Source organism: Dasypus novemcinctus, chromosome 10, assembly GCF_030445035.2.
Source record: "Dasypus novemcinctus isolate mDasNov1 chromosome 10, mDasNov1.1.hap2, whole genome shotgun sequence".
Taxonomy (NCBI): Eukaryota; Metazoa; Chordata; class Mammalia; order Cingulata; family Dasypodidae; genus Dasypus; species Dasypus novemcinctus.
In genome coordinates this window covers 80,875,199-80,896,455 of record NC_080682.1, presented here as the reverse complement: position 1 = coordinate 80,896,455, position 21,257 = coordinate 80,875,199, and the positions used below count along the sequence as shown (strand labels likewise).

General features: G+C 38.4%; 1 long non-coding RNA gene across 2 annotated transcripts in view; it reads right to left on the bottom strand.

Annotated features, from left to right (window-relative positions):
- Nucleotides 1-21,257, bottom strand: part of LOC139439863 (uncharacterized) — a 158,225-nt gene that overhangs the window by 110,233 nt on the left and 26,735 nt on the right. The window contains exon 3 of one of the 2 annotated variants that reach the window (XR_011649938.1): nt 19,754-19,920. The exons of the other annotated variant lie outside the window; for it this stretch is intronic. This is a non-coding gene — a long non-coding RNA (uncharacterized lncRNA). Of the gene's footprint in view, nt 1-19,753; nt 19,921-21,257 lie in introns of those variants that run through there. 2 annotated transcript variants of the gene reach the window in all.

The window sequence follows — 21,257 nt, the reverse complement described above, 5'->3', positions numbered from 1 at the left end:
GCACGTGGGCCAGCTCCACACGGATCAAGGAGGCCCGGGGTTTGAACCGCGGACCTCCCATGTGGTAGACAGACGCCCTAACCACTGGGCCAAGTCCTCCACCCCACTTTAGAAGGTGCCTTTCAAATAGAACACAGTGTGAAAGGCGACCCATGGAATTGTGACATGCTATACCCAGGAAACAGGCAGGGAAAATATTCTCAGTTTATAGAAGCAGAACCTGTGGCTTGAAGAATGATTTGAATGGGACTCACAAGGGAAAAGGACCAGCATCCTCCTCTGTCTGACTTCTTGCCACTGGTCCTTCTTCCTGACCTCACAGTGCCCTTGGGGCCTGATCCAAGGCCTTATGTGCAGGAAGGACTCCATAAAACCAAGTGGACCTGAGGGCTTCCCTGGGCTTCTGTTGATTTTCCAGATATCCAGGCCTTCTGAAGGCCATGTCTCAGCTCTGGGCTAAAGAAAGCACAAGGAAATTTTCAGAGGAAATGGGAGCTTTTGGTGAGAGGCTCCAAGCTACCTGAGTTGCCCAGCTTCTCTCACCCTAGCAAGGAGTGCAGCCTTGCTCTGCAGCACCCACAGCACAAGTTGAGAAGACCCTCCAAGGAGCGAACCAGAGAGCAGCCTCCCGGGTCTAGGCCAAAGATGTTCGACTGTATGGAGTCTTATTTGTTAAGAAGGTCAAGCCAAAAAGGAATGCCCTTAAGAAATTATAATAGATTTGCAATAATAACAATGAAAACAAAAAGAACTGGTATTTATTTGCATGGCACATTTTAGCTGTCAAAGTCCCCTGACATCTACTATTCCCCTTTGTTCTCATATCTCCACTTTATACATGGGGAAATAAATATTCTCTGAAACATTCAACGACCCTGTCCAAGATCATACAAGCATTTATTGCATTTTTATTGAAAGAGTTTTGTGCTGTGTTTAGGGAAAAAAAGAGTGAGAGAGAGAAGATAAACAACAAGAAAAGAAAAATGATGTCTTTTGCTTTCTACTTGCCAAGTCCTATATCATGCACTAGGGATACCAAAAGGCATAAAATACAATCCTGCCTTCAAGGGGTGACATAGAATTGGTAAAAATTGCTACACCAAATAAATTCTAGGATTTAGGGGAAGGAATCTGGCATGTCTATAAAAATTTTTTAAAAGTATATAAAATAGCCTTTAATCCAGAAAGCCTTCACCTGGGAATCTATGCCATAGGAAAAAAAAAAAAAAAAAAAAGATCAATGTCTTAGAAAAGATGCATAAGGATTTTAATGAAGCATAGCTTCTAGTGTCAAAAATTCATAGATAAAGTGAATGTCCATCATGAGAAGATAATGATGTCTAGAATTTGCTTCACAAGAGTCTAAGAAGGGATTATGTGGATGACAGTAAAAATAAAATAAGACTGGCTATATTCACTGAAGCTAGATTGATGGGCACACAGTGATGGATTATTCTAGTCTCTCATGCATTCTTGAAAACTTCCACAATAAAAAATTTTAAGCAACGACTGCCTATCAGTGGGAAAGAGTAGAATAAGTGATCTTTGCCTGGGATTCATGGCTAGAATTCCTGTTCATTTTAAGGAAGCTGTTTTCATTTTTTAATTTTAAAAATATTTGCTGTGTGCCTCTTATGTGCTACCTCTAATCTAGTCAAGCCTAAAATATATGACTTTTCCTGGGTCAGCCTCTCAAGAGCCACTTGGGGATAGGTGATGGAAGCTCTAAGTGTTTGAGAACACTGAGGGAGGCCAACATGGAGAAGGAAACTGGAAAGACCAGTGCCAGAGGGGGCTGGTGAGGTGGGCAGGACCTCGGTCAGGCAGGGCTTCATAGGTTATGGTAAGAGGTCAAACTTTTCTTAGAAATACGAAGGTATCCTTTAAAATAATCTTAAGCCTTGATATATTCTAAAGTTTAAGATATAAGATAACCAACAACATTGAAAATATGGGGGAAGGTTTGACTGTAGAGAACCTAGATCCTAAGAAGAAAGATTTTGCATTTGATGAGTGTGCTAGAAGTAGAGATCGGACATCTAGCAGCTAGCATCACAGGAAGTTAGCATATTGCAACCCTTTACTTGTATAAGGGCCATTGATCTCTTGCAGCAGACTATCACAGTCATTAGCAAATATCAGCAAATATATACTCAACTAGTGTTAAGGCTTTCTTGATGGTAAAAGGGAAGAAGGATTCAAAAGGCTAAAAAGGGAAGTAGTAATTGTTAGGAACGTTGTTAGCAAACGTTTGAAGAGTATATATATGGCTTTGAAGAAGCCAACAACTCTTAAAGAGGAGTTGAGAAAATCCTGAAAGTGCAGGGAAGGGCTAGATGTTTGGCATGGTGGGGCATGAGGTCCCCAGGTGAAAGGGAGTCTGTGGACAAACTCATTCTGGATATTCCCACCCAATGGGCCATCAGCAAGTAAAGGCTGGTCTTCTTGCCAGGTTCTGCTGGGATATTAGAGCAGTTCTCCTGCTTGTTCTTGGGAGCTCATGATGTGGTTGCTGTATGATTTAGATTTCAGAAACTGAAGCCTATATTGGATCTATAAAATGATAGAGATCAAATCCAAACTGATACATAATAAACTGGTAAGATTCTATTACATAAAATACCAGTTATTTTTATTTATGTATTTTCAAAAACATTTCCTTTAAGAATTGTATTTTTATTTTAAACTAAATTGGTCTTTACATTAAACTAACAACCAGTGTTGGAAAAAAAAGAAAACACTGATTTCAAATAGAAACATAGCAAGCAGCTGATGATGACAATGCCGATGTTAGCAAACATGAATAACCAACTCTATGAGGTGGTGCTGTTCTTATCCCCACTTTACAGATGAAGAAATTAAGGCTAAGTGACTTACCTTCAGTCTAATTGGCTAGGAAATAGGTAGAGCCAAGATTTTAATTCCAGTTTATCAGACACTGGAGCCAAATACTTAATCATACGCAATAAAGTCCTTACTATAATGTTAGGCTAAGAAACAAAAAGCGGGATACAAAATTATACAGATAGAATGGCTTCAATAGTGGAAAAGTGATATAGACAAAGGCTAGAAAGATATACACCTTGGATTGTTCCTGGGTCACGGGATGTAGGTGATATTTATATGTTTCGGATTTCTGAAATTGTATATCATGACCATATGTTCCTTTAATAGTCTAAAAGAATCAAATCAGACTTGGGAAATTTTGGCTTGTCAATACATACCCCAAAACTGAGGACAGGACTTTTGAGTTACTTTAACTATGCAGATTCATCTGGGTGTTGTGTGCTATGTCACAGATATTTCACTTCTACTCTTGCATTCTAATATGGCATTTGGTAGTTTGAGGCTTTTATGGACCCCAGAACCTTATGTCCTTGAGTTGGTCCACTCCTGTAGGTGTGACCCTATTGTAGCTGGGGCCTTTCAGTTGAGTCATTTCAATTGGGGGCCTGTGATTGGATTACTTCAGTGAGGTGTGACCAAGGGTGGGCCTTGGTCCTCTTGCCGGAGTTTTCTATATTCAGATCAATGAGGACAGAAAAAGCTGCAGAGACAGAGAGAAAAGACGTAGGAGTTCAGAAAGGAACCCAGGAGAGAGGGAGCCACAGAAAGAGCAGCCAAAAACTAACAGTAACTGAGCCTGGAGGAGAAGGCTGAGGCGGATGGACACACCATGTGACTGATCACCCACAGCTGCAGCTCAGGGAGAGCATCTCCCGATGATGCCTTGATTCTATGGCCTTGGAGCTGCAAAAGCCAACCCATTTCTGGTATATTACCTTGGCAGCCTTTAGCAAACTAAAACACTGCATTTGATTTTTTTGGGGGGAATCCCTAGGCCTTTTCCACATGAACTACTGAAAAACCATGAGTCCCCTATTCTTTTCTTGTTCAGTTCATTTTTTATTACATGAAATAGAGATTTGTATTCTTATTATATACAATCTTGATGATTATGGAACAGAATCCAAATCCATTTTGATGATTTTTCAATTTTGATTCTGATTTCTATGGCATTTCTTAGCCCTCCTGCTTTTAGGATGGCAGCAAATTTAATGATTTTTAACTTTCTGCATATTCATTTGAGTCACTGTTAAAAATGTTGTTTAGGACAAGGGTTCACAGAGACATGTGGCAGGTCACTAGATACCATATATGGGATAGTAATTAAAATATGACTCCTTTTTGTACCTTAAGTCAACAGTTATTAATTCTTCTGAGTATATCATCATCCAACCCATATTTCTTGCCAGGTATTTCTATCAAAATCTTAAAATATTAGAAGAGTTCTCTCAAATGTGTTGATGAAATCAAGGTACAGCTTCTCTACAGTGTTACTGACAACTTTTCAGCCTGCTTGGAAAAAGGAAATTATTACATCCATAGCATTTATTCATTTGTTTATTCAACAAATTTTACTGAGTGACTACTTATGTAAATTATTGCGCTATACCCTGGGAATAGAAGGGTAAAGCTTGAAGCTCAAACGCAGACTGGTCCTGAGCACAGGAGGTATTTGGAGGTCCCAGGGAAAGGCAGCAGGTTGTGCTGGGACTGCTGGTGATTACCAGGAGATTGGCCAGTTTTCCTGACACTTGAATCTGCTGAGAGGGAGGTGATACATCCCTATTGTTGGGTCCTTCATCTAGGAGACACACATCAGCAGTCCCTGCCTTAAAATCTCTTTGTTTGAGGTTGAGATGTCTGTGACATGTTCCCACTGGTGACTTAACCAATGTCTCACTTTGAGCTTGTGAGCTAGCAATGGGGTTTGGATAAGAAACTATACTAGATGGTCCCTTGAATATATAATTAAAAATAAATTATATTTTAAAGTAGAAATGTATAAAGAATTTTTTAAATGGACTAGAATCCATCATACCAATATAGTTCTTATTACATTTAAAAAAACACAATATATGCTCATGTTCTTTTATTTTTTAAAAAAGCAAACAACACGAAGGCAGCCTATTATGTGTATGAAACAAAATATTGCAATAAAGGGCTTGGTGTTTAATAGGTATTCAAAACATTTTGGTTTCCTTCCCTTCTTATCCTTCCGCAACACCACCAAGTTCTATCTTAGCTGAGAAATATTCAAGGATAATGTTTCTAAAAAAATAAAATAATTACTTCCCCTAGAAGAAAACACAGGAAAACATCTTTAGGACCTTGTATTAGGTAATGATTTCTTAGACTTTATACCAGAAATATGAGCAACAAAAGAAAAAAGATAAATGGAACTTCATCAAAATGAAAAACTTGTGTACATCAGAGGACTTTTTATCAAGAAAGTAAAATGACAGCCTACAAAATATGAGAAAATATTTGAAAGCCACATACCTGATAACGATTTAATATCCAGAATATATAAAGAAGTACTACAAGTCAAAAAACAGCAAAAAGACAACCCAATTTAAAAATGAGAAAAAGACTTGAATAGATATTTCTCCAAAGAATATATACAAATGGTCAAAAAGCACGTGAAAAGATGTTCAATACCATTAGCAATTAGGGAAATGCAGATCAAAACTACAATGAGATACCATTTCACACTTATCAGAATGGGTGCTATTAAGAAAATGGAAAATAACAAGTATTGGAGAGCATGTGGAGAAATAGGAACATTCTTTCATTGTTGGTGGGAATGTAAAATGGTGCAGCCACTGTGGATGACAGTCTGGCAGTTCCTCAGAAAGTCAAGCATAGATTTGCCATACTACCTGGCAATCCCACTGTTAGGCATATACCCAAAGGAATTGAAAGTAGGGACTCAAACAAATATTTGCACGCCAATGTTCATACAAGTATTATTCACAATTTCCAAAAGGTGGAAGCAATTCAAGTGATCATTGGCAGATGAATTGGATAAGCAAAATATGGAATGTATACACAAGGGAATATTATTCAGCTTTGAAAGGTTCATACCACATGGATGAACCTCAAAGACCCCATGTTGAATGAAATAAGCCAGACACAAAAAGGACAAATATTGTATGATCTCACTTATTTGAAATAATTAGATAAGCAAATATACAGTGTTAGAAACTAAAAACAAGTTTATCAGGGGCCAGAAAGTAGGTAGGGAATGGAGAATTAATGCTTAATTGGTATGGAATTTCTATTTGGGGTGATGGAAAAGTTTGGTAATAGATTGTGGTGAAGGTGGCACCACACTGTAAATATAATTAACATCACTGAATTGTATATCTAAAAGTGGATAAAATGGGACGTTTTAGGTTGTATATATGTTACCAGATTTAAAAACTGATAGAAATAAACAACACAAATGTAGCTATGTAAAGTAGTGTAAACTATGGACTATAGTTAATAGTATGATTATAATAATATTGTTTTGTTAATTGTAACAAAGATACCGCATTAATGTAAAAGTGTTAATAAAAGAGAAAACTGGGGGCTGGGGCATATATTTGAATTCTACTTTCTGCCTGATTTTGCTGTAAACCTACAACTGCTCTAATAAAAAAAGTCATGACTCCCATACAACTCTAAAATGAGCACATATCAAATATTTTACTTAACTAATTAATTAATGAGCGAACCAAGAAGTTACTACAACTGGTTTGGAAAAGAAATCGAAGAACCACATGTGTATAGGCAATAAGGAATGTTGGAATAAATTTATAAATAGATGCAAAACTGCTCTATCTACAGAGCAGTACTCAATGAAATTCTACCAGATAAAATTTATTTGCATTTTATAGGTTAAGAATCACTTGCATTATTATCCGTTTTCTATAATTTAAAGATTTGTAAATTGGCCCAAATACAATAAAAGGCAGAGATAACCAAAGGATCCACTAGACAGGACACTCAGCATGTTTTTTTTTTTTCATTTCAAAATGTTTCAACAGTTTTTCTTGACAGAAATAAATCTTGAACAGTAATTTCTCTCCTTGCTTTCTTCTGCTTTTTAAACAAGAAAACCATGAGCAAATCAAAACTCATAGATCTCTCATTTATGAAGCTGTTAAAAATGAATGTCTTTTTTTTTTAAAGATTTATTCTTTTATTTATTTCTCTCCCCTTCCCCCACCCCCACCCTGGTTGTCTGTTCCCTGTGTCTATTTGCTGTGTCTTCTTTGTTCACTTCTGTTGTCAGCAGCACGGGACTCTGTGTTTCTTTTGGTTGCGTCATCTTGTTGTGTGAGCTCTCCATGTGTGCAGCGTCATTCCTGGGCAGGCTGCTCTTTCTTTCGTGCTGGGCAGCTCTCCTTACGGGGTGCACTCCTTGCGTGTGGGGCTCCCCTATGCGGGGACACCCCTGCGTGGCAGGGCACTCCTTACACACATCAGCACTGCACATGGGCCAGCTGCACACGGGTCAAGGAGGCCCGGGGTTTGAACCATGGACCCCCCATGTGGTAGACGGACGCCCTAACCACTGGGCCAAGTCTGCCGCCAAAAATGAATGTCTTAAACCAGGCCAGTGTCTCAATTCTAAGGAACAAAATGTCATTTTAAAAAGTGGGGACATATTGAGAAAAAACTTTCACAGATGTGCTAAAATAGGAATTCCTGCTTGTAGTCACCCTCCCCTAGGAATGTAATTCTATGAAACAGCAAAAAGACAGCCTTATTTCTCATTGTTCTTATATCCTCCCAATCATCCTTATCCCTGAAGTGAGAACTAACCCGATGAGGAAGAGCATTGTCTTTTTTTCCCAGTCTAGCATTTTCTCTAGCCTAGCTCACACTGTAACTTCGGGTGGATGTCTGTTACCCTTGTGGAATTATGAATTCCAGGAGGCAGAGGCTGTGTCATAATTATCTTTGTACACTTTGCTCCTGGCACAAAGTCCAGCAAATAGCAAACCTCAGTTTATTTAACCAAGTTGAACTGAATTAATTGAATTGAATTTCTCTTTTGGGTCCCAGCGTACAAGAATCACTAGCACTGCTAAAGTAGCATAGCCTGAGTTAGTCTCACTGCAAAATCAGCTTTCTTTCAAACACTAACTCCTACTTTAGAAGGCAATTGTTTAAACACACCTCAACAAGAGAAAGGTCAATTGTTTCCCCTTTACAGAATGTAAAGTTTGTAAAGCCAGGGAGGTATCAAAAGTAGGTCCTCAATGATATTGCAGGGACAAATGCAGGACATTATATATCCTGCCATAACCCACTGAATGGACTGGGGGAGAGTAAACTACAACGTAAACTATAATCCATGCTGTGTAGCAGTGCTCCAAATTGTACTCATCAAATGCAGTGAAGGTACCACAATAAAGAAAGAAGTTGTCAATGTCGGGGGTGGGGGTGGGGAGTGGGGTATATGGGAACCTCTTATTTTTTTTTAAGATTTATTTATTTTTCTATTTATTTCTCTCTCCTTCCTACCTCCCCCCCCCCCGGTTGTCGGCTCTCTGTGTCCATTTGCTGTGTGTTCTTCTGTGACCGCTTCTATCCTTATCAGCAGCACTGGGGATCTGTGTTTCTTTTTGTTGCGTCATCTTGTTGTGTCAGCTCTCCGTGCGCGCAGCGCCATTCTTGGGCAGGCTGCACTTCCTTTCACGCTGGGCGTCTCTCCTTACGGGGCGCACTCCTTGCGCGTGGGGTTCCCCTACATGGGGGACACCCTGCATGGCACAGTACTCCTTGCGCACATCAGTACTGCGCATGGGCCAGCTCCACACGGGTCAAGGAGGCCCAGGGTTTGAACCGCGAACTTCCCATGTGGTAGACGGATGCCCTATCCATTGAGCCAAGTCTGCTTCCCCCTTATATTTTTTAATGTAACATTTTGTGTGACCTATGTATCTTTAAAAATGTATGTATAAAAAAGAATAAGAAAAAAAAAGTAAGTGGAACAAAGGCCTACACAATTAATCTTACTTTCAACTGCTAATTGCAAATCAGTACTAAATCACAATCCCCTTTCTCCCTGGGTATAACTGGGCTCTGGGTCTTCAGTGCCTCTGTAATCTCCACCCTTCACACCACAGAAGCTGAAAACTCTGTGGGTAAGGTATCCCAAAAATGAATGAGTTGGAGTCCTTATAGCCTAATAATAATTACCAACAGTTGCAAAGTACTTTGTGGTTTACAGAGTACTATTCACACACATTAACCTGTTTAATCCTATAGCTACCCTATGAAAGGTGAATCTTTATCTTCATTTTAAAATGAGGACAAAATAGATCAATGAGATGAGGCTAAATGCATAAGGTTAACTCCAAAGCCCATCCCTTTTCCCCTGCCTTATTCCTCTTTGGGGAGGATGAAAGCAGAGGGCTACTCACAGAATCATGGATACACAAGGTTGAAATGAACCTGGTAAGCTCTTTATTTAGGACACTGTTTAAGTGACCTAAGTAAAGTGCAAATGAATCAAATTAGCCTTTGAACATGCATACCATATCACCTACACCAATTCTCTGGAACCTCCTAGAAAATGGGCAAAAAACATAAAGAGACATTTCACCAGAGGAAATACAGATGGCAAATAAGCACATGAAAATATGTTCACCATCATTAACCATTAGGGAAGTGCTAATTAAGATCAAAACAGATATTTCTAGGCACCTATCAGAATGACTAAAGTGAAAAATAGAGACAACACCAAATGCTGGTGAGGTTGCAGAGAAATTAGATCAATCATACATTGCTGTTGGGAACAAAAAATAGAACAGCTGTTCTGGAAAACAGTTTGACAGTTTCTTTAAAAATTAAGCATCCAACTGCTATTGACCATAGTAATTGTACTTGTGAGCACTTATCACAGAGAAAAAAAACTTGTGTTCATAAATAGCATGCACACAAATGTCTTTAACATTTGTAAGAGCCAAAAACTGTATATACAAATTAAAGTCTTTCTATGGGCAAATGGTTAAACAAACTGTAGTGAATCCATACTACAGAATACTACTCAGCAATAAACTATTGACACACGTAACACCTAAGTCCAAAAGATAGCCTCAAAAGGTCATATGTTGAATGATTCCATTTATGTAACATTCTTGAAATGACAAAATTATAGAAATGGAGAACAGATTAGTGGTTACCAAGAGGGCATGGGGGCAGAAGGGATGAGGGTGTGGCTATGAAAGGACAATGATCCCTGTGGTGATGGAGCTGTTTTGTGTCTTGAATCTATCAGTGTTAATATCCCACTTGTGACAGTGTACTACAGTTTTGCCAAATATTACCATTGGGGAAAAGTGGGGGAAGTATGCATGGTATCTCTCTATATTATTTCTTACAAATGCCTGTTGATCTACAATTATCTCAAATTAAAATGCAATCATTTTAAAATTCCCTATCAGGCACTGTGCTTGGGCTCAAATTACATCACCAGCCACTCGATCTTTATGTTGCCGTGATGCTGTTGGGAAGGCCGCCGTGTTAAATCCGCTCCAGCAGCTCTTTTTCAATATACTTTCTACCACAGAATATATTCCTTAAAAATGGTATGTAGGTAAGTTATTCTCTTCCATGTGTTCCAATTCCTGCTAGTCCATGAAATTTCTCTGTACTTAGAACTTCATCTATGCTAATGTCCTCGAACTACCCAACCACAGCATCAAATGCTGCGCCAGAAGCAGAAAGCATGGAAAGCACGAAGCTCCATCCTCTAAGGCGCTGGGTCGTGCGCCCAGCGGCAGCCTTCTGCGGCTGCTCTGTGCATGCCGCCACCAAGTCCTGGCAGCCCTTACCTCTGCAAGGACCTCCGTCTTTTTATCTTCACCAACCAAGTGAGGTAAGGAAGGCAGGTGTCGCGCTTCACAGATGTTGCATTTTTTACAAATTGAAGGTTAGCAGTAACCCTGCTTTCAGCAAGTCTATCAGAGCCATTTTTCCAACAGCATGCGCTCGCTTTGTGTTACATTTTACTTAAAACATGAACATTTTTTAGACATAAGGCTATTGCACACTTAATAGACTATAGTGTAAACATAACTTTTATATGCACTAGGAAACCAAAAAAATTCGTGTGAGTGGCTTTTCGGTGATATTTGCTTACTTGCCATATTCACTTTATTGTAGTGGTTTGAAGTGAAACACGCAATGTATCTGAGGAATGCCTGTATTATCCCTGTTTTATAAATGCAAAAACTGACAGTCACAGGCTTGTGTGACTTTAGACAAGACATGGGGCTGGCAGTAGAATTAGAATCTGCTCCTTGTCCTCTGTCCTTTCTATTTTACCCTTATTAATGCCAATGGGAAGAACACACAGTCTGGAGTCAGACAAGCTGAATTTAAACCCCAGCTATTAGCTGAGTTATTACCATGTGACCTTGAATGACTCTAGTCACTTGCTGCATCAGTTTCTTCCGCTGTAGAGGAAGGATGATAATAATTCCTGTTCTTGTAGGATTTTGTTGTTGTTTAAATGTCAACATATGTATTACACTTAAAATGGTGCCTAACACACAACAACGACTCACTAAACGGCAGTTGCCTTTATACCAAGTAGGTACTGAAACTGAAATTATAACAATATGGTAATAACAGTCCATACTAATACCTGACATTTCTTCTGTAAATCCCCAGTCACCAAACATCAATTAATATTCACACATTACTATCAGGCACATGGGTAGAAAATTTTTAAATTTCTATTTGGGAGAATGCAGAAGAAGAATGCTTGGCTTGAGCCCCAAAATGCCTCAATGGCAGACCTGGCACCAAAGGTAAAAGACCCTTCTCTTCATGAACTAAAAAAAAACCAAACATTTAAGATAAGACCCATCTCAAACCCCCTTGCACTGCCCACAAATGAAAGCTGTGTTGTCCATTCATCATTTTTGTCTTGTAATCCTCTCCCTTCTCTCAGCTAGTGGCCATATGTCAAGGCATGTATGTTTTAGTGCAGACAGATGGGTGAGGCAGAAAGACTGTAATCAGTTCCCTCCCACAACAGTGCCCCGTTTTTTCACCTGTCCAACAATCATGGATTAATTATGAGCCTTCTCTCCCCAACAGGTGGTACCTGTAATCATATGACCGTGTCGGATGGGCCTCCAAAATCCGCCAGGTAAGAATTTCTAGTATAAATGCTCATCAGCTGTGAGTGCAAGGGGGCAGGGCAGGTGTGGTCTTTACTTTACTAGACTGCTCAGGGACTTGGTATTTGGTGTCTGGTGTCTGTTGGTGGAGTTGATGAGGATGTTCTAAGCAGTCCCATTATGGAACGCTAACCAAAATCAGACCATTCAAGGGTTTCCTAACTGCTCCCAGGTGCGACTCCAACATGGTCCCATTGCTTCCTCTCACCTTCCTGGAGGCAGGTGGGACTTACATTTTCTCTGATATCTTATGTCAGGGATTTTACAGAGGTTCAAATTTTAAACGTTCTGTTGTACAGTCTCACAAATGATCAAATCCATCGAAACATCCACCTTTCAGCCTGCTTCTTGTACTCTTGTGCTTAGTAGGTGTAGGATACTATTTTTCAGAAATTTGAGACATTTGGCTGTAAAGTTAAAAAAAAAAAAAAAAAGGAGAACTGGATGGTGGCCTATGGAAGAAGCAGGGTCAAGAGACAGGTCTGTTTATCTGTGTTTGCTGGTTTTAGGTCAGGCGAGACAATTAAGACTTGAGTTGCTTCCACTTCCAGCCCAGGGCTCAGTCATCATTTTTCAGAGCTGTAGCTCTTGCTTCTAACATTTTTAGTAAATTCTGTGAAACCTATTATTTCCAGTTTTGAAATCAGTTAGTACACTAAGATTGTGCTTCTACGATGTTTTCTGAGGAGATAATACTAAATGCAGCCCAAGTGTTAAAACATCAAATCTGGATCTGCTTCTACTTTTATAAAACAAAACTCTGCTTCCCAAAGGCCTTGATTAACAGGTTCTCAATGAAAACCCCCATCAAGTTCTGTAAGTGGTTTCTCTGGTTCTTTTAAAGCTTCTGGGGGTCAAGGCCAAGGATTTTTAAACCTCCAGTACACCATGAAGGGAAATTATGTATACATGTGGTTAACAAAGAAAATCATTATTACCCTTGTAACTTCTGTCATTCTGTAATTGCAACTAAACAAAAATTTAGTGAGTAAAATAGCAATTACCCATATTGAACTCCTATACTTAAACTTTGAATGAACAATATAACAGTATAAATATTTGAAATTGTTAATATAAAATGTGAGCTTACTTCTTCCTTGCTAAATTATTTAATGTAGGTTAGATTGCTGACATCACTACTCACAGGGGATAATGTATATCTAAAATGTTTCTACATTTTGTTTTGGCTTTTTTAAACTTTTTTTAAAATACTTTTTAAATTAAAATTAATAGATCACAAAGAAGGTTTTAACTTTATTTTAAAAGAAGTTTTAGATCATAGAAAAGTTACATTGAACATATAAGAGAGTCCCATTTACCCCACCTACTTCCCCTCTCACATTTCCCCTATTAATAATGTCTTTCATCAGTGTGGTACATTTGTTATAATTGATGAACAAATATTGATGCATTGCTACTAACCATGGTCTATAGTTTACATTATGGTTTACATTTTGCACCATACAATTTTATAGGTTTTGACAAAATGTATGACGGCCTGTATCTATCATTGCAATATCATGCAGAACAATTCCAGTGCCCTAAAATTGCCCTATGCGTCACCTATTCTTCCTTCCCCCTCCCCTCAGAACCTCTGGTAGCCATTATCTTGCTATCAATGCTACAAGTTCTTCTGTTACTACAATAATATGTCTATGTTAGTCCATGGTTGCATTTCCTCCTTATGTTTGTTATTCCTCAGTCTTGAGGGTTTTAGGATGATAATGGCTGCTCTGGTTCAGATAGAGAGGGTGCTTAGATCTTATGGGGCAAATGGAAGGAACTGTTTTGTTTGCAATTGTAGATATTCTTTGCTTTTTTCTTTTTTTTTTTTAATTTTTTCTTAGGAAGTACCAGGGATTGAACCTGGGACTTCATATATGTGAAGCACATGCTCGACCACTGAGCTACACCCACTCCACTTTTTGCTTTTTGGGATGGGGATTGTCCATCATCATCATTATTTTAGTTGTCCTGGGTAAGTCTGATGAACTGGAGAGTAGGTATTGGCTGCAATTTTGCTGAGATTCAGGTCTCAACTGGTGTATGAATAGACCAAAGATTTACATTTATTTAATGGCTGTAGTGTTAATTATAGGTTCAAATAAAAGGGTAGAATAATCATGTTTAGGGAAATTAAAAATGAGCTTAACTCTGTTACAGTGGGGAAATAGGTTATCACATATTCCAAGGTAAGCCTCACCAACAGGGTGCTGATTTCATGGGGTTGTGTGCCCTTCCTATAGTGTCCAGATGTCTCCAGAGCCTTCAGGAGCATCCCTATTTGAAGTTTTGTTTACTGTGGCAGCTAATGAGATCTGCCTGAGATGTATATAAATATAACCTCCAAAATGACCTTCTGACTCACCTTGAAATCTCTTAGCCATGAAAACTCCTTTGTTTTAATATATCCCCTTTTGGCCAAGATCTTTTTCCAAATGCATCACTAGTTGGTGCTTAATAATAATCTTTCTGTGCCAGGAAGGCTCATCCCCTGGAGTCATGTCCCACATTGAGAGAAAGGTAGTGAGTATATTTGCTGACTTTGGCTTAAAAAAGTCCACATTTAAGTAACAAGGAAGTTTTCATAAGGTAACTGTTAGGCAAAAGATATTATTAAGCTAAGTTTCAATTTTATAAGAATAAGGTTCATAATTACAAACATTAATATTGAGAGCTTGGCATATTTGTCTGTTTTCTTTTAGGGGGCACTGCCTAAGTAGTCTAGTGATTCTTGACACTCTATTAGAGAATGTAGCAGGATTACCAGGATGGGAATTTAATATTTTGTTGGTTGTTGTGTGGGTATTCACCTATTCAGATAACACTCTATGACCACATGAAGACATTTTTTTCTTATTTTAAAGATTTATTTTATTTATTTATCTCCCCCCCCCTTGTTGTTTTTGTGCTTGCTGTATCTGTCTGTTGTATGCTTGTGCTTTTTGATTTCTTTTTTTGGAGGCACTGGGAACCAAACCCAGGATCTCCCATGTGGGAGGGAGGCACCCAATGGTTTGAGCCACCTCCATTCCCTCATTTTGTTTTAAAGCACTCATGGTAGAGATATTATTCTCCCAGAGATGAGATGACAAGTTAGGAGAAGAAATTTAAAGCAATTTCATGAAGCACATGATATTCATTTTTATCTTTTATATAAAATGAAATAAGCAATGCTATGTTTAAAAAATTCATCATTGATCTTTCAATAGTAAGTAACCAGTTCTAACAAAATATCCCATAAAGTTGTGGTTAAATTTGAATTATGGTTGGTGAAAGAATGTATTTTAAAACCATCAGTTGCCTTTGCATGGGGTCTTTATTTGATAAGAAGTAAAATTTACAACTTATTTTCAAATTTGGCAAGATTCAGTGATAACTTTTCACAGAGGTACCGTAACAGTATCATCACTTCATTAATAATTGGTGTTCTATTACAGATCATATTCTAACAATTTGTAGAGACTGTTTTAAGCTTCTGATTTCTGTTGTTGCCCTTAGATATTATCTGCCATTGAAAAATATGTTGCATGCCCACCTTGCATGGAAGTATTTTGATTATTAAATTATCAAAAATATGAGACAAATAATTAAATCCAGTTATCCAATTCACATCTTTAAGAAGTTGAGACCAAAATGATTTATCCGAGTTATTTAAGTAGTTCAAATATTCTTGACAGAATTTTTCTCCTCAAAAATCATTTTGCTTCTGCATGCAGCAGTCTTTTATGATTAGCTTCCATATTATCATATAATAATCTGAGATTAAATAATTGTGCATTTTTACTCCATCACTAAGCAGAACATTTAGTTGAGGTGACTTTCTTTAAATAGGAGAACTTTCTCAAATGAAGGAACAAAGCTTCAGGCTCAAGCTCTCTACTCTGAAACTATGCCAGGATGTTTTTCTGCCATTGCAAGGAATATACTCCTACATAACACTTAAATTCTCAATCACATTTGTTAGCAATGGGAGCTTTCATAATTTTATTCAGTTCAGGAAATGTTGGGTTTGTTGAAAGCTGAAAAAAGAATTACTACTTCAAATCACCATCATGTTCAAATTGTATATAAACTAAAAATAATTGACCATGTTAGCAATATCTGTGTATTCACCAAGTTTGAATGAAATAGTGTAACAGTTTGAAGCTTTTGTAAATCCCAGAAAAGATCATGTACTTGGAGCAACCCCATTTCTGTGCTTGAGGCACCCTTTGATTGTATTGAATTCAGCTGGGGACCTTTGAGTGGCATAATTCAGTGAGGTGTGACCCAGGGTGGGTCTCAGCGCTCTTGCTGGAGTCTTTTATAAATGAGAGAAACATTCAGAGACACACAAAGAGAGCTGCCATTTACCCTGCCGTGGAGAGAGAACTCCAGGATTGCCTATAGCTGCAGAAAGACAGACACCCCAGGAGACTGAGAGAGAGGCCAGAGGCTGGAATCAGTGGAGCAGCCAAAGCTGAAACAACGAGGCCCCAAGAGGCTAGGCCCACAGTGCAGCTTGAAGCTGAAAGAGACAGGCCTGGAGGAGAGGGGAGAGACGAGCAGGCTGCCATCGTGCCCTGCCACATGCTTGATGGCCCACAGCTGAGCTCTGAGAGAAGGCGTCTTTACGTGACACCATCAAGCATCTAATCACCTCAGTTGCAATTCAGTGATACAGCATCTCTGCTGATGCCGTGATTTGGACATTTTCTCAGCCTTAGAACTGTAAAGCTTTTACCCTAATAAATTATCCTAATAATTATAAAGCCAACCCCCTTCTGGTATATTGTATTGGCAGCCTGTGGCAAACAAAAACATATACTTTGCTAGCTTCGTGTAGTCTATGCATTGGTTTTCCAAACCATTAACCTGTTTCTGAATATATTGAGCTATATTTGAAGGTATTACTTGAACTGTATTCTTTGCTACAGATTCATCCAACATTTCCAAGCAAACATCTTTGATGAAGTCTTGGCAACGGTTGTATGTGTTTTTTTAGTCTTGGCCACCAAAGTGGTGATTTATTAGAAGCCTGTGAAGTACTAATGTTTATATGTGAAATAATGAACAACTGCTTTTTAATAATTACATTTTAAGTTAAATATGCTTTCTTTCAAATAATTTTTGTTTTGAATGTATTTCTTTTAGGTTTGTCTGTAAGTACTACTTATTTTGATAGTTTTATTTCTTAATTAGCCAGCACATGTTTACAAGTGAAACATGTTTACAAAATGTAAACTGCATATAAGGACTTCATCAATTAAGGCTACAAATCTGAACTCAATATATAAAGTATCATATTTCCAAGTAAAACTCAATATATGAAGTATCATATTTCCAAGCTTTTGGTCTTCATTTCTTCAGAAACACTTCCATCATCGTCTACCATCTACAGAAAATTTGTATCTGTTCTTAATCAAACAGTCCAGTGAAGCTTGTTTTGCCCACAGTGAAACAACCTTAATAATAAGTAGTACAAATTTTATTCCCTAATTTAACTAATAATATAAATCTATAAATTTTTAAACAAATGCATTCATTTCCCAGGGCTCCCACAGCAAATTACCAAACACTGGGCCTGGTGGCTTAAAACAGCCAGGATTTATTCTCTCACTGTTCTGGGCCCAGAAGTCTGAATCCAGGAATTGGCAGGGCCACACTCCCTCTAAAGCAGGGGTTCTTAATCTTTTTTGTTCCACAGACCCCTTTGCCAGTCTGGTGAAAACCATGGATGCCTTACTAAGTCCACACTACACTGTATCTTATTTAATAAACATCTCATACCTGCACCAACACGTTCCCACAAGAATGTTTTTTGAGTTTCAAGCTCACCGACCCCTTGTTAAGAATTTCTGCTCTAAAGAGTCTAGAAAAGAATCCTTCCTTGCTTCTTCCTAGCTTCTGAAGGGTGCCAGAGTTCCTTGGCTTGCAGCTGCATCACTTCAATTTCTGCCTCTGTAGTCATGACCATCTGCCCTCTGTGTGCCTCTGTGTTCAAATTTTCCCTCTTTTTGTCAGGACACCAGTGATTGGACTGAGCTCCCGCACCTCTACCCTGCCAATTCAGTATAACCTTATTTCAACATCATTACATCTGTGAAGACCCTATTTTCATATAAGGTCAACTTTAAAGATACCAGGGGTTAGGAAATAAACATATCATTTTGGAGAACACATCAACCCACTAAAAGAGACTTGATTAAAAATTAAAAATGATTATGAAAAATAACTATTTTTATATTCTTATATTTCCAGATTTTTTAGAAGCTTATGGATTTCAGTGGATAAGCTAACCTTAAAATATCATGTATTGAATGTGGTTCAATTGCAAAGGTGAGCATGTAACTTCCCCTCATACCCTGCTCAACAAGACAAGTCCACTGATCATAAACTTGGACGTTGCACAATGCCAAATTCCTAGAAAAGTTTCTAAATGATTGCTTTCAATTTTTGCACTTAGTTTATTGTAGACAGGTAACAAAGAGTTCATTAACCAGCATGTATAGCACTGGTTTATACATCAGAACTTCCTAAAATTCTCTTTAATCATCTCTCTCTTTCCAACTTCAACTTCTCTCATCTTCTTCTTGCTCCTGTAATCTACTTCTCTAATTTTTGTTCCCTTTGGGCAATTCCAACTACCTTAAATTAAACAACTCCTCACACCTTTAGCCATTCTTAACATCTCTATTCTCCCCCAGCCTATCCCAGCAAAACGCCTTCCTCTGGATCTGTTTTTCTTAGAAAGTTGGGGGCAGGGGCGGGGAGGGGAAACACATGATTTTAGGGGATGAATAGAAAATAGAACTGTAAATACTTACATTTTGGTATTTCTTTCTCTCTAACAACATTATTTATCATAGGGAATGATTGAAAACAAACTAAAACAGAGTTAGAAAATGGGCAATGATCATATATCAACTTGATAGAAGAGTATTCAGGTATTAAAATAACCAAAAAGTATCCAGCAAAACTTCAGTGGTTGCCCTTTACTTTGCCTACAGATTCAATATTTTAAAATATTAGTATGTATTTCCTTTATACTTGAAAAGCTTTGTTTTAAATATAAAATAATTTAAAATAATGCAGTTTAACAAACATTTTTGAGTGCTAACCATGTGTTATACGTTATCATGGGACAACTAGGCTGACAAACATGTATCCATTGTGCTTTGCAAAGGATAATATCAATGATTTGCAGAGAATCCATTCCAGAACAAATAAAGCAACCGTCAAGACTCATGGAAAAATGAGCCAAAGATATGATCAGACAATTCAAAAAGAAGAAGTAAAACGTTTAAGTCAAGAGGGGGAAATATTGATGTTCAGGAATCAACGAAATTCCAAGTATAGCAACTTGACGTTATACTTTTTCATTTATAAATTATTGAAAATGTCAAGCAGCATTAATACTTAATGCTGTGGAGATCACGTGAGGCTGGTTTCCCCAGAAACTGCGAGTGGTAGCGTAAACTGAAACAAACGTTCACACTTCAGAACCCCTTCAGATTTTCACAAATATTTATCAAGTGCCCACTGATTCCTTTGTTGTGGAATAGAATTTGCACCCATCCCCAATTCCACTCATTAAGAGGTTAGTCTGGCCTCTAAGCTGCTACAAGTTGACTTTCTGTTTTCCGTAATATTTCTAGTCACAGACTTGGTGCTATTTTTGAAGTGATGTAATCTGAAGAGATGCCAGGAAAGTTTAACATCTTTTATTTCCTCCATTTATCATCAAATCTATGACAATATAAAGATGGTCAGAGAAACCTGTCAAAATCACTCCAGCATAGTCTAGGAACAGGGTATACACGTCACAGTGATGAAGGTTGTCAGTTAAACGTTGCCCAATGTCCTTCTTTGGAAGTCTTGCAAAACAGGAAAACCCAGATTTCTGAAAAAATTGAAAGTAATGAGAGAGGCATCTTTCAGCCAAAGCATTTCTTAAATTTCTTAGTCATTTCTGGAATTCTTATTTTCCTTTTGGAAGCTGATTTGAAAGCCAGTATTTCACAAATAACTTTGTAAAGTCTGCCCTCTACTGTTCTTCACAGTAAATGCAGCCACAGTCACAGATTCATTTTATGCTTGAAATGAACATTTTATTACTATTTACTGAGCACCTTCTTGTACCAGGCAATGAATAGAGGTTTTATGTGCTTGACCTCATTTAATCCTTACTGCAACTCCATGAGATAAGTAAAGTGCTATTATTCCTATTTCACATTTTTGAAAATTTGCTCAGAGAGGCTAAGTAACCTTGTCAAGGACACACAGCTAATAAAACAAAATTCTTAGATTATAACCTTGGTCTGTCTTAAGTCTAAAGCTCATGTTCTTTCCTATATGCCACATTACCTTCAACTTGCTTATAACCTGACCATTTAATAAGTGTACCCCCATTTTTTTTATATCCATTATTGCTTCAGAGGGGACACAAACACACATTCAAACACAAAAATGGTCACAGCACATACTGAAGACAAGGCAGCCATTCAAATATGAACTCAAGGAGCCTTCAGACTTTGCAAATGCACTTTCACCTCGTACATAACTCTTCCTGGCCAAGTGGGCATTCAGGTCACTTATCTAAGGGCTCCCCCAGGAGACATAGCACAGGGTTGATGTCATTTCTGTCAAGAGGATCATCTGGCTTCACAGGGTGTGAATGTCTAAATCCTGGCCACTGGTAATGCTGTAGGTATCCAGCAGGGCTGCACTGAAGTATTCAGTCGGACAACTTCAAGCAAGCAAAGCGAGCAAGCTCACCTCCAGGCCACGCAAGCCCAGCAGCCATCAGGTTGTCAGAGGAGGGCCAGGGCGAGGCTGGCAGAGACCTCTGTGCTCACCATCCGCACAGTGGCTGGTGGCTTGATTGAATGTGCCCGCGCCACTGGGAAAGCGGTGAATTCTGTAAATGATTTACTTACAGCCACCTGGGCTGCTCCGAGAGGTCATCTGGGAAGGGAGGGAGAGAAGGAAAGGCAGGGAAGCTTTCCTGAGATTTAGAAACCCAGAGGATGCCACTTTGCATCAGTGTAAATGACAGGGGGTGGGTTCTATGTATTCTGTCTTCACCTAATAAATGATGGCATTTTATTGTTTTTGGTAATTGGTGGTCACACATTTGAAACACATTTCAACATAGAAACAACATGTTATGTCCCAATTAGGTTCTAGCCAGTCCACACATTCATTGATTCTTGACTGTCATTCTTCCCTGAATGAATC